The following is a 13,492-nucleotide window of genomic DNA, read 5'->3' as shown; positions in this document are numbered from 1 at the left end:
AAATAAAATTGACTATTTTTAACCATTTTAAAATGTAAGTTCAGTGACATCAAGTCCATTCCCATTGCTGTGCAACCATCACCCCCATCCATCTCCGGAACTTTCCCACCTTCCCAAACTAAAACTCTGTCCCCACTAAGCAGTGCCTTCTTTCTTCTCCCATAGATCCCACAATCCCATCCTGCCTCCCGGCTCTGAATCTGGCTCCTATAGGACCTCGTGTAAGTGGAACATACAGCATTTGCCCTTGTGTGGCCAGCTTCTTTCACTTAACATAATGTCCTCGAAGTTCACAGACCACATGTTCTTGAGGGATTTTATCCAGTTGCATGATGCTGATGTCTGTCCATGGAAATGACTTCCAAATTTATGGAATGGACCTGTTCACTCTCCTCTGTCCCAGCCTGGGTTGTGCTCATGTCTTTCCCCAGAGAATGGATGATGGAGAAGGGATGGAGGAGGTTTCCAGGGGACCCCCAGGGCTTTTGTGTCTTGTGCTGTGTTGCCAGAGAGAGTCCTCATGCAGTGGTCTGAGGGGCTGAGTCTCCAAGTCCAGTCCTACCTGGTGAGAGCTGTCCCTGCCTGCGGTGCTGGAGTAGGGCCTGCAGGCTGGCCACCATGCCTGGATTCTCGGGTGATGCTCCTGACTTGGGTTCTCTCTCAAGGCTGGGGTCTCGGGACACTGCAACATGCCAGAACCGGAGCTGGCATAGGACTTGAAGTCCCAGACATAGGGCCCCTCTTCATTTCCTTTCCCATCCATTTCCCTGTTTTCCTCAGTGTCTGTTAAGTCACAACTCTCTGGGTTGCATTGGAAACTCACACATACTTAGAGTATGCTTCAGGTGAGGCTAGATCCGAGTGTTCAAAATTGGGTTCATCCCAGGATCTTCTCTGAGGTTTTTCTTCACTAGCCCCCTTTCTGAAATGTACTTCTAATCCCCCTCACCTGGCTAACTCATACTGGTTCTGCAAAACTCTGCCTGTGTCTCAGCTCTTCTAGAAAGTCTTCCAAACCTTCTCCCTCCCCTGGCTGATTCAGTGTCCCTCCAGGGGCTCAAGCCGTGAGTCATTCTCGACTGTTCCTCCCCCTACTCCTCCCTCTCAGCCACTCCAAGTCCTACTGATTTTGGCTCCTAAATATTTATTGAGTCCTTTCTCTTCTCTCCATCCCCACTACTAATACCCAAGAATGGGCCTTCATCATTTCTGGCCTAGATACTGCCATACCCAGACCCCAAGCACCTAGTCTCCACACTGTCACCAGAATAAACAAAACAAAAAATCTGCTTATTGGACTAGAAATTGGCAAGGCACAACTTGCTGTGGTAATCATGATGTTCTGTATCTTCTTTGGTGCACTGGTTATTCTGGTGTTCATGCTGATGATCTCTGAGTTTTATTTTATATAAATTATACTGTCCTCTATCTACATAGACACAGTTCCTATACATGTAAAATTGGACTATTTTAATTTCTTGCATCAAAACTTTGCATGGATGCTCTAGAGAAGGCCCCAAAGACGTCATGGGACTTACAAGACCCTGTATGATCTGGGTCCTTCTTTCTTCTCCAGTCCTTCCCTTCCCTCTCTCCAGAATATTGCATGAGCTGCTTCTCTTCCTGGAAGACACTGTTCTCTCTCCCTGCCTACATCATTCTGGCGCTTGAAGTATTAGCTTAATCCTCTCTCTCCAGACAAACCTTTCTTGGGTCCCTGTGACAGGTCTAGTAGCCCTGGATGCCTCGCCTGCAGCCCTTCGCATTTTAAGTGTTCACTTAACCATTCTGATGATTTGTTTTTTGGTTTTTTTTTTTGTCTTTTTGCCTTTTCTAGGGCTGCACCCGTGGCATATGGAGGTTCCCAGGCTAGGGGTCTAATCGGAGCTGTAGCCGCTGGCCTACACCACAGCTCACTGCAACACCAGATCCTTAACCCACTGAGCGAGGCCAGGGATCGAACCCGCAACCTCATGATTCCCAGTCGGATTCGTTAACCGCTGAGCCATGACGGGAACTCCTGATGATTTATTTTGATGCCTTTATACTCTAGATTGTAAGACATAAGGGCATTTCCTCTTATTGGTGAGGCTCTGCTGTCGAGTGGCTGTGACTCTCGTCGTCATGACCCTATGACATGGCATTCCACCTTTCTACTGAATGATTGTCTCCCTGTCTAGCCTGCCTGTCCCGTGAAGGTGTGGGCAATGTCTTCTTCACCCCTGGGGTCCCAGGACCTGGTTCATAGCCTGGATGGTGGCCAGCAGTCAGTAAATTTTTGCTCCCTGGATAATTGGAAGCATCACGAAGTGATTGACAGGATAAAAACAGGCTATGGATGGAGCCTACCTTTGCACTTGACCCATTTCAGCCACACCCAGTGTTCTTTGACTAAAATGGACATTATCAAATCTCCCTTGAGGTCCATACAAAAGCCGTCTAGTCTGGCAGTCTTGAACTTCACGGCCATTGATGTGTCTTTCCCTTGGTTTGTGGAATGAATATGTGCGTCTCAGCTCACATACCCTAAAGGCCTGTTTAGCCATAGAAACCAAACCAAACCAAACCAAACCAAAACCTCATGAGATTACCAAACAATACTAAATAGTGTTTCTGGTTAGTAAATAATGGGAAGTTTTATTCCAGGAGCTTTTAACACATTATCTCCTTTAATCCTCGAAACAATTCCATGAAATCAATGTAATGATTATCACTCCCAGCGGACACATGAAGGAATTGAGGCCATTAAATATCTTGCACAAAATCACAAAACTAGTATTGGATCCTGTTCTTAACAATCAGCCAAACTAACTGCTCCTGTGAAATTCAAGAGTTTTCTCACCACGTCCAGGACATTTGGGCTTCACAGATGCCAGTTAAAAAATCAAGTAGAGCTGATTTAACTGCTTGCTTCAGGCTACGATATACACGATAACCACGAGATTTGGACTATCCTTGAATAATTCAGGACAGATTTGAACATTATTTTTTATTTACCCTTCATCATCAACAACATTGGTTTTATTTTTAAATTTTTTTATTTTATAGTCGGCATTAGCTTCTCAGATCATATTCATCTTTAGCTGGAAGTGGTGTCCTTTACCAACCTCTCCCTATTTCCCCTATTCCCCAGCCCCTGGCAACCACTTTTCTTTCTTTTTTTTTTTTTTTTGAGCCGCACCTGCAGGATACAGAAGTTCCTGGGCCAGGACTCAAACCCACGCCACAGGAGTGACTCAAGCCACAGCAATGACGATGCCGAGCCCTTAACCCACTGTGCCACCAGGGAATTCCTGGCAACCACTTTTCTGCTCTCAGTTTCTGAGTTTGACTTTCTTTTTAGATTCCACATATAAGCAAATACCATGCAGGATTTGTGTACCCCTGTCTGCCCCTATCTCACTTAGCACAATGCTCTCAAGGTCTAACCCTGTATGTTGTCCCCAAAGGTAGGATTTTCTTCTTCCTCCTGGCTGAATGCTATTCCATTGTATGTAGATACCATTGATGGATACTTTGTTTCTGTATCTTGGCTGTTGTGAATGATACTGCCTTGAGCAGGGGGACACAGATAGCCTGTTTTCATTTCCTCTGGAGGCAGACCCAGCAATGGGATTGCTGGATTGTTCAGTAATTCTAGTTTTAATCTTTTGAGAAAGCTCCATACTTCATAATGTTAATTCTCCTCATCAGTGTCATTATGTCTCCGTAGGATCTTTGGTTCCACCTGGTTACTTGCACATGGAATCAACTGGAAGCAGTTAGAACCAAAGTCAATTAAACTTTGAGAAAATGATTCGTCACTGAAAATCCAGCCTGAGCTGCAACATCCCTAAAGCTATTCCTGGGCCTCCAAACCCAAACAAACAGGAGGTAAGCTTTAAGGGCTGTGAATTTCTAAGCAAAGCTATCCTTCCAAACTCTGTTCTGATGCAGAACTGGGGGAATACTGGATGAAGAAGAGCCTTCCAGAGGGGAAAACAATGGGGAAAATGTTTAAGGGAGATTCTCCCAGAGGGTGAAGCAACTGGCCAGGCTGCTTAACCAGGGAACAAAGATCATGGCCAAGGCCAAGAGCCCTCATTGCTTCTGTCCCAGACTATTCCATAATCGCTGTGGACCAATGACTGCTGTGGGTTTCCCATTATTCTCTTTTCTTGATGGGAACTTAATGACAGTTACCTTCATTTTCTGCCGTTGCATGTGGGGTGTGCTGGGGTAAATGCTTTGACTTTTAGTTCTTAGAACTTTGGACCCCAGGGACCATATCTACACATGAGAGAGAGAACAGCAACCTTTCTAGGGGACATGAATTTGGATGTGAAGAAGGGTATTTATAGTTAAAGCGAAGCTCAAGAGGGCGGATCCTGGCAAATACTTTTTGTGGTCTGTCTGGTATTTATTCTCCTCTAGTCTTCCCAATAGGACCCCAATTTTCCCAGAGGCAGTAATTTACGCAGCTGAAAAATATTTCTCTGGCTCCTTTGCAGATTGGAGTGGCCATGTGACATAGCTCCTAAATAGGTTTTCCAAGCTTTGAAAAGCCCATTTGCCCTCTGTCCCTTTTTTCTTCCAGTGGGGGATGCAGAGATGAATGCTGGAGCACCAGCAGTCATGTTGCAAGCGCAAGAATGGGAATTCAATCTCGGGGCCCCTGAGGCTAGCCAAGGTCTGCTGCACCAGCCACTGACCACTGGCCTCAGAACTTTTTGTGATGTGAGAGGAAAAAACCACCCACATCTTGTTTAAGACACTAATATTTGGGTTTAGAGTTAGATGTAACTACACTCAATCTCTCAGTGCTGTGGAGACTGATTTCTGAGATTCTAGTTGGGTCAAGTCAGGTCACGAGATGGCCCAGGCAATGAGAGGTTCTTGTTCACAGAAGTAAAGCGATTTGCCAGAACCAGGAAGTGGGGGCGTTTAGGTCGCAGGATATGTCCCCTGGTCACCAGTGTGAGCAGCACGTCCTACTTCCTGGCAGGGCCCTGAGAAAGGGACAGTCAGGCAATCATCTTGGGAGACTTTTCTAGGGCTGGGAGGACGGGAAATCTTCTCACTAACATAAAAGAAGCCCCACTTAGGACAAATTAATCCCAAAGAACTAAGAATCTTCTACTTCTTTTTTTTGCCTTTTTTTTTGGGGGGGGGGGCTACACCAGCAGCATATGGAAGTTCCCAGGAAAGGTTAAATCAGAGCTGCAGCTGCTAGCCTACACCAGAGTCACAGCAACTCGGGATCGGAGCTGTGTCTGCAACCTACACTGATGCTCACTGCCAGATCCTGAACCCACTGAGTGAGGCCAGGGATCGAACCTGCATCCTCATGGATAATAGTTGGGTTTATAACCACTGAGCTACAACAGGAACTCCTGTGGATACTTCTTGGAAGGCAGATTTAGGCTTTATGAGCATGCAGCCATTAGACAGATGCGAACCCTTCCCTGTGGAGCGACCCAGGGAGGGAGGGGACAGGTGCACAGTTGAGAAAGTCATTTTTAAGATACAGCAAACTACAGCTTGATTCTAAGCCTTCATTCATTCATTGACTCAAAAAAACATTAATGGAGCATAAAAGTAGCCATGCTGCTAAAAGCCTGAGATGCAGAGGCAGCCTGCAGAGCCTGCTCTGAGTCACCCCTTCCTTCCTCACCCACCCCGTTCCTGGCACCAACCCGCACTCACCCGCCTTTGCTTTATCTGCACTTCTGGACTTTCTAGTCCTTGGGACATGCTTCTTCCTGGGGTCTTGTGCCTTCGTGCATGTTAGAGCCACTTTAGAATGTCTTCCTTTGCTGGGCTGCATGGAACCTGTCTTTCCCTAACCCAAGGTGACAACCATCTGGTTGTGGAAGAATCAGGATCAGTGTGGGGATGAGCCAGGCAGCAACTCAAAAGCCACTCACTCGGCAGCTAGGCTGGGGATTCAGCAACAGTGAGTGAGACGTGGGTGCAAGGAGATGAAAGAATCTCGCCCCCAAGTCCTTCAGAGAGGTGGAGCGAGGGGCTGAGCTCCATCCATACAGGATGGGCTGTGATCTGTTTAACTGCTTCCCTGAGAAGGGAGTGACCCCAGAATGGTTCTCAGAGTACAGTAGAGGGGCACAGATGAGGTCATCACCAAGGTCGAGGGGCAGGGATGGGGTTCAGCCAGTGGAATAAGCAGAGGTTTGGAAGAGCAGGTGTAGGGGTTGGGAGAGTGATGGATACAAGACACTGCAACCCTCAAACCCAAACTGCAGAAACGCCATTGAGTCCAAGCCTTTACCACATGGGCTGAACACGCTCAGCCAGGGTCTAAGGTTTCCCTGAGGGCTTTTTTTTGGAGAGAAGAGTGTGGCGGGGAGGTCAGAGGCTAGGGGTGGGGCAAGTAGCAGAGGAATAATATTAATCCGGTGAACAAAGAGACAGCTTCTAGTGTTTGCTCAGAGCTTAGTTGAAACAGCGATTTGGGTTTGAATTCATGCACAGGTATGAGTGAAATCCTCCAGAAGCTTCCAGCCCTGGAGGTGGAAAAAAAAAGAGGAAGAATGTGGCTGGGCTGAAGCTCTAGAGAGCATATGAAGCAGTATCCTGTGGGTGCCAGGCTGGGGGCAGAGTGACCTCAGGCTGGGAAGTGGTGAAGGGATTCGGAGGGTGTCTAAGGTCTGCTGAGCAGGGGGGAGCAGGGCAGGTGGGAGGGAGAGAGGAAGAACCAGAGACAGATGGCCATGACTTGAGATGCATCTCACAGAACAGAGGGTTCCAGAGCCAAGGCTGGCAGGAAGGGCTGAGGCCTGGTGAGTGGGCAGGGCAGTGGGGTGGTGAGATGGGGTGCAGACGCAGGGAGTTGTATCAAGGGAATTCAAGGCCAGGTTATGGGCTGGGTGCTATACAGGTGTCGCAGTCTCTGCAATCTCTGGGATGGTGACTGGATTGGAACGCAGGAGAGCCTCTCCATCATCAGGTGCTTAAAGGTGACAGAGAAAGAGAGTGTGCGAGGCCAGAAAAAATGGGTGGTGAGCCCTCTGGGGGATGAGGGACCTTGAACCACGGCGGTGGTCTGGGCAAGACATCCCTTCCCTGGAAAGGCAAGGTGGTGATGTGGCGTCTCCCCAAGGGCTGCAGAGGAAGGGAGGGCACTAGGAGAGCGGGGCTTCAGTGACAGCGAGCAAGTGGAAGATTCACTTCATGATGCAGAGGAGTTGATCCCAGAGCACACAGTGCACAGGGCCAGGCTGCATCTGCTGTGTGTGCGAGGAAGAACGAGTGCAAGGTCCACGCGGGGAGGAGGGTGGCCCAGAGTGCCCCAGGCTTGGCCGGGTGCTGGAATGACAGGGACAAGCACGCAGGAAGAGTGGCTTTCAGGAGGCTGCCACAGCCCTGGTTCTGGTCATACAGAACCCTGCTGAGGTCTTTCCCAAGTCGGAATGGTCCGTGGCAGCATTCACATGCCAGTCCCAGGTCCCAGTGATGAGCGATGACCCCTCCCCTCACCTCGTCTCACTGCCCCGCCCCCCTTCTCCTGCACCCTCAGTCTCTTCCCTTCAGTGGCCAGTCCCTTCTCCCTTCAGGCTGTCCCCTCTGGTTACCACCTCTTCTCCCGTCTTTCACTGGCAAACTCCCTGATACAAATGGTTGGTAGCCGCTGCCTCTAATTTCCCGCCACGATCTCCCCCACAGTGATCTTGGGTGGGTCACCAAGGCTCCCTGCACTGCCCATAGCCCAGGTGGCTTGTCCCGCCTCATTTCTTCTCCTCGATGGCTCGACAGCCTTCAAGGACGGCTGTCCCTTCACACTTGCAATGTGCTTTTCTCGGTTTTCATAATACCCGGCTCTCCAGCCTCTTACCTCTGCCCTCCTGGTTCCCTTTCTGACACTTCATTCTCCTTGCTCCTGTAAGATCATTCCCTCCTTGAGCATATGCCAGCCTCTCTACAAAAAGCACAGCCCAGAGGTTGGCCACGTGGAGGCTGATGCCAAACTGTGTGGATCCAAACTCTGGCTCTGGCACATATCAGCCAATGACCTTGGCAAAGTCAGTTAACTTTTCCAGGACTCACTTTCCCTATTCATAAAGTGCTATGACAATAATACCTACCTCGAGGGTCTTTATGGAATTTGATAAGGTAATATGTATGAAGTTGTAGAGCAATAACTGCTTTGTAAAATTATAAACCCTCTCTCCTTCAGAGCAATCTCATCTGCTGCATTAGCTCCAGATAGTGCGTATTTAAAGTATGCGTTATATTTTAGGTACAGACTGTCTCACGGAATTAGTTTCATCTGGAGTGAATTCATGTTCCAATCGCTGATTTTGTGTTTTTTTCTGAGCATGTATTTTTATATGCTTGTAAATGCTGGCTTGCAGGTTCACCTTGGGCAGGAGGTTTGTTTTTGTTTTGTTTCCTCTCTCTCTCTCACTGCTACCTCTCCCTGTGTAGTAGTTTTATGGTTGTTTTCATGTGCTTCTTGGTCTCTGGTCAGAATCAGTGTGGCATTTGTAGAGTTCTCATTCTATAATGGCATTGTGGATATTCCAGACCCATTCACCAGTAATGAGGCCCCTCCTCTCTCCACTTATTGGGTCAATGATTTCTCAAGCCCAGCGCTATTGACGTTTTGGGCTGGATAATTCCTTGTCGTGGGGGCGCTGTTCCATACATTGTAGGATGTTGGTAACATCCTAGACCAACCCACTAGATTCCAGTGGTATTTCCCCTCCAGTTGCGACAGCAAGAATGTCTCCAACCATTGCCACATGTCCCCTGGGGGAAAGTCCTGCTTTACCAGTTGAAATTCACTGTCATAAAGCCATATCCACACCCACGAGGTCAGTATTTCTTTTTAGCTTTTTATTTCCTTTTTATTCTGATTCTATTCCAATATGAATCATTTCTTTTTAACAATTTTTTATTGGCGTTCCCGTCATGGCTCAGTGGTTAACGAATCCGACTAGGAACCATGAGGTTGCGGGTTTGATCCCTGGCCTTGCTCAGTGGGTTAAGGATCCAGCATTGCCGTGAGCTGTGGTGTAGGTTGCAGACACGGCTCGGATCCCAAGTTGCTGTGGCTCTGGTGTAGGCCGGCGGCTACAGCTCCAATTGGACCCCTAGCCTAGGAACCTCCATATGCCGCGGGAGCAGCCCCAAAAATGGCAAAAAGACAAAAAAAATGAAAAAATAAAAAAAGAAAAATTTTTTATTATAGTTGATAGCATTACCTTTTATAGATTTTCTTTTTCTAAGAGGAGTGAGGGAGCCCAGTCATCCTATGGTTTTAGCCCTACTCATTTCTTCACATTTTTCTTCTAATTTAAGGCAATAGAAATGTTTGTCCTTTTTTTTTTTTTTTTTTTTTTGAAACCTGTCTATAGCTTTTTGGTTTTCCTTTTTTTCAACTTATCTCTCATGGCTGTTAAGTTGGAGGAGAGCATGTGAATTTCTGCATGAATATACCCGCTTTCTCTGGATCAGAATTTCCTCTTTTGTGTATTTCAAGAATGGCATCATCCATTGTGAAACCTTTTCAGTTGTGGTATTCTTTCTGTAGTTTCTCTCTCCAGCATTTACTTGGCATACCCTTCCTTGGGCCACTGGAATGGTTGTTGAACTCTGGGATTGATAGGTAGCTTTGATTTGCTTATCTCTTGTCTGTACAACACGACCTTAGCTTATCTGAGATTTCTTTGCCCCTTAGGTACATTAGAAACATCAAATTGTTGGTTGATACAAAGTCGGGCACAAGAGTCCTGGTTACCTTCTTACAGCTTTGAGTATTTTAACTGGTTCTCTGTAGGGCAAAGTCTGTTTGACCACACAACTCATGGAATCATAGGTATTTACACATGGTCGTTCTTTTCAGGTAGGGAGTCCTAGATCCAAACTGCCTGGAACAGTCCTGATTCACTCCTGTTGACCTGAAGTAATTGATCATTTCCTGTTTCACTCCCCAAAATGTCTTGATTTGGCTGATAAAATATATGGTCATTCCACTGAGAGGTCACGTTCACACCCCTCCTATCACAAATACAGACGTTGAAGAGATTATATTTTCCCTTTATTTGCAATGAGTTCCCATATTCGGGGGTGGGGGGGCCAGCTAGTGAATGGTTTGATCATCCTTGTGCGCTCATTCACAAGTTCAGAGGAATCGGCCGTTACTGAATACCAATGAGTACTGTACGCTTTGCAGGTGTTCAATCAATGTGAGCCCACATACACCACGTGAAATTTCTTTGTGCTGCTCATATTCTGCATGTTGCATGAAGAATCTGAAGGTCAATCAGTGACATCTGTGTTTGTCCTAACTTATTAAAATTGCTTGGGAAAAATGCAACGTGATGGTTCATTTTATGTGTCAACCTGACTGGGTTTTTTTTTTTTTTTTTTCTACCAGATAGCTGGTAAAAACATCATTTCTGGGTGTGTCTGTGAGGGTGTTTCTGGAAGAGATTAGCACTTGAATCAGTTGACTGAGGAAGGCAGATCACCCTCTGCGATGCAGGGGGCATCACCCCACAGGCTGGAGGCCCCAACGGAGTGGCAGAGAAATGGCCAGTCTGTTGTCTCTATCCATCGTCACCTGCCCTTGGACATAGGTACTCCTGATTCTGGGGTCTTCAGTCTCATACCAAGACTTACCCCTTTGGCTGTCCTGGGTTTCAGGTCTTCGGGCTTGGCCTAGAACTACACCGCCAGTTTTCTTGGGGCTCCAGCTTGCAGACAGCAGATCTCAGGACTTCTCAACCTCTATAACTGCTTGAGCCAATCCTTCCTAACACATCTCTTGCTGTATGCCTCTACGTATTCTATTGATTCCGTCTTTCTGGAGAATTACATGGACAGAGTAACCTCCACTCTGTAGCCTACATCCACATATATCTGGTCGTTGGACTGAATTGCTGAATCTGTCAGCCAGAAGCAAGCCTTGAGTGATTTTTGCTTGCAGGAACTGTCAGTCCTATTGATACTGAATGTACACTGGCTAGGTCTTTGCCTCTCGATGGCCAAGCACTCTCAGCCTCGATGCTTCCCACAGTTGGCTCATTACCTGGTTAATTTCTAGTGAGGAAATCATCGGGCTTCAGATCACACAGTTCATCCATCCTTGCCTGTAGGCAGCCCTGTGTTACCTAAACACCATATTCTAAGAACGAATCATTTTCTGCCCTTGGAGAGAACAGATTTGACAATTCCAGCCTTCGATAGTTCCCCCAAAGCATGGCCAACATAAAGTCCAAATGATCAGTTTAGTCTAAAATGGTAAGGACAGTCCTCCAAGAGGACATTGTTACTCAGCATTGGTCGGGAAGAATGGGCTTACGAGTCAGCTGGATCTTTCAGGCCTCCACGCACCTAATTCCTGTCTCAGGCTATGGCATCATGTTTCCTTTCCTGCCTTATTCAGGACTATGGCAACCAGCCAGCTGCCTTTTCCCTCCCTTCCCCACTCAGAACGTGTGTCTCCGTGGGGTGCCCCCTGCCAGCGCAGGATGCCTGCGGCCCACACAGACAGCTGGAATAGGGGAGGGGTGGGGGAGCCCCCAGTTCCCCTGGTGCTGGGAGGGCTCCCCTGCAAGCCCTCGGGCTGAGTTTAACCGTCTTGGAGAGTGTACCCTTGGGCAGAGGGCCAGGAACAATCTGTGTAACCCACTAAGCTAATTATTCTCTCTGCAGATGGCGTCCCCCACTAATCTTCTTGGGGTTGGTCCTAATCCAGCCCTGTTTTGGGGAGAGCTGCTGGATGTCTGGCCTCAGTGTGGATGGGCTGGTGGCTTTGTGAGGCTGGGGCTCTGGAGAGCAGCCATGTGGACTGCAGCCCAGAGAAGGCTGAACCCAGCAGGGAGAGGGCGGCGTCCCCACTGGCCTGTCTTCCTTCTGCTGGATGTTTTCCCCTGGGGCTGATTCAGGGGAGCTGGCCATGCCTCTTTGCCCCCGGGAGGATGGTGCGTCGGGGGCTCTCCATGCGGTGGGCTACCCGAGGGGCTGAGTACCTGGGCTCTGGGAAGTCACAGCCAGCCTGAGACTCCGGGAGGAACGACTTGTGATGCAAGCCTGGGTCCCTTCCCCCGCCCACTGGATTGTGCAGTGGAAGGTCAGGTCTAAACAGGGCACTGCTAAGATGCAGGTTCCTGCTCGTTGGTTTACGGGATGTTAGTGTCGTAGCCTGTCTGGTTCTCCCACCTAGACCTGCAGGGGGAGCGATGCAGTGGCTGGAGCCAGAGGCCCCTCCTCCTCGGCTCCCAGGGTGGGGGCTGCCCTCCAGGCCTGCAGGCTGGGAACGGCCGCCCATGTCGGGGCCCCTTCTCCCAGGAGCAAGAGCAAGGGCCAAGAGAGGGCGGAGAGAATGGGCTGAGGTCCAGCCCTCTTTGGATGTTCTCGGCTGCCTTCGAGGCTAGCGTCACTGCCCATTTCCACTGAAGAGGAAGAGAGGCGCCGAGGGCTTCAGTTATAGAAAAGCCGCAAAGCCAAACCCAAATCTGCCCAATCCCCTTTCCTCTCGTTGCTCTTTTCATGTTCATCCCTGGGCGAGGCAAGTGCTATCCTCCTGTCTCCAGTTTGCAGCAAAGACACCAAGGCCAGGGAGAGGGTGAGCTGCACAGGGCACTTGACCAGTGATGGCCAAGTCCAGCCTGACTGCCTCTAGCTGTCCCTGTGCCTCGGTCTGTACCTCCCCCATGAAGCCTCCTTCCACAGAGAAGGAAGTCTGCTCCATAGCGGTGTGGAAGGTGCAGAGCCACTGCCTCCTGGCCGGGTGACCATGCAGGAGGCCAACCTGTCCTTCTTTCAGCCACAAGGGCCTGGGACACAGCCAACAGCCCCTGCTTAGGGCCACCTCTAGAGAAGTGTAACCTACATTGTTCTCTGCTCACCCTCTTAGATGTGTCAACATCATCCCGAATCCCTTTTATCAGTTATGGTGACCTCAGATGGGCCTGCCCTCCTCATCTCACCTTGAGGGAAAAAAAGAGCTGGCTGCCATTTTTAGCACCTTGGTGCTCAAATGCTTGTGTGTGTGTTAAGTCTGCACGTGTGTGTGTGCAGGGATGTCTGTACGCTGGGTGAGGAGACCTGACATTGGGGAGGGCTCATTGCTACCACAGCCATGATGGCCAGACCCGCTCTGGCTGGCCACATGGTACCCTTGGCCACTAGGTTCCCAGGTACGAAGTGACCTGGGCAGAGGAGACCAGCCATTGCCTCCTTCCTGCAAGGTGGCCTGTACACACAGTGCTCAGCAGCTTCTCAGCTCCAAGGTAAATAACCCCAGTCCCTATAACCTTTCCCTGTAAAGCACATTTTCCAATCCTTTAATCATCTTAGTTATTTTCCTCTGAACTCCCTCCAAGAAACCTATGTCATTGGATAAGTATGTCATATAAATTAGTCAGTAAATCAATCTGTCAGCAATATCTCTTGAGCAACCACCCTGTGGCTTATAGGAGGTACTGGGCTGACACAGTCCAACCACACAGGAACACAAGGAATTTTCAGTCCGGCTCAGACCATG

Source organism: Phacochoerus africanus, chromosome 15 (genome assembly GCF_016906955.1).
Source record: "Phacochoerus africanus isolate WHEZ1 chromosome 15, ROS_Pafr_v1, whole genome shotgun sequence".
Lineage (NCBI taxonomy): Eukaryota > Metazoa > Chordata > Mammalia > Artiodactyla > Suidae > Phacochoerus > Phacochoerus africanus.
Note: the sequence above shows the minus strand (reverse complement) of the source record.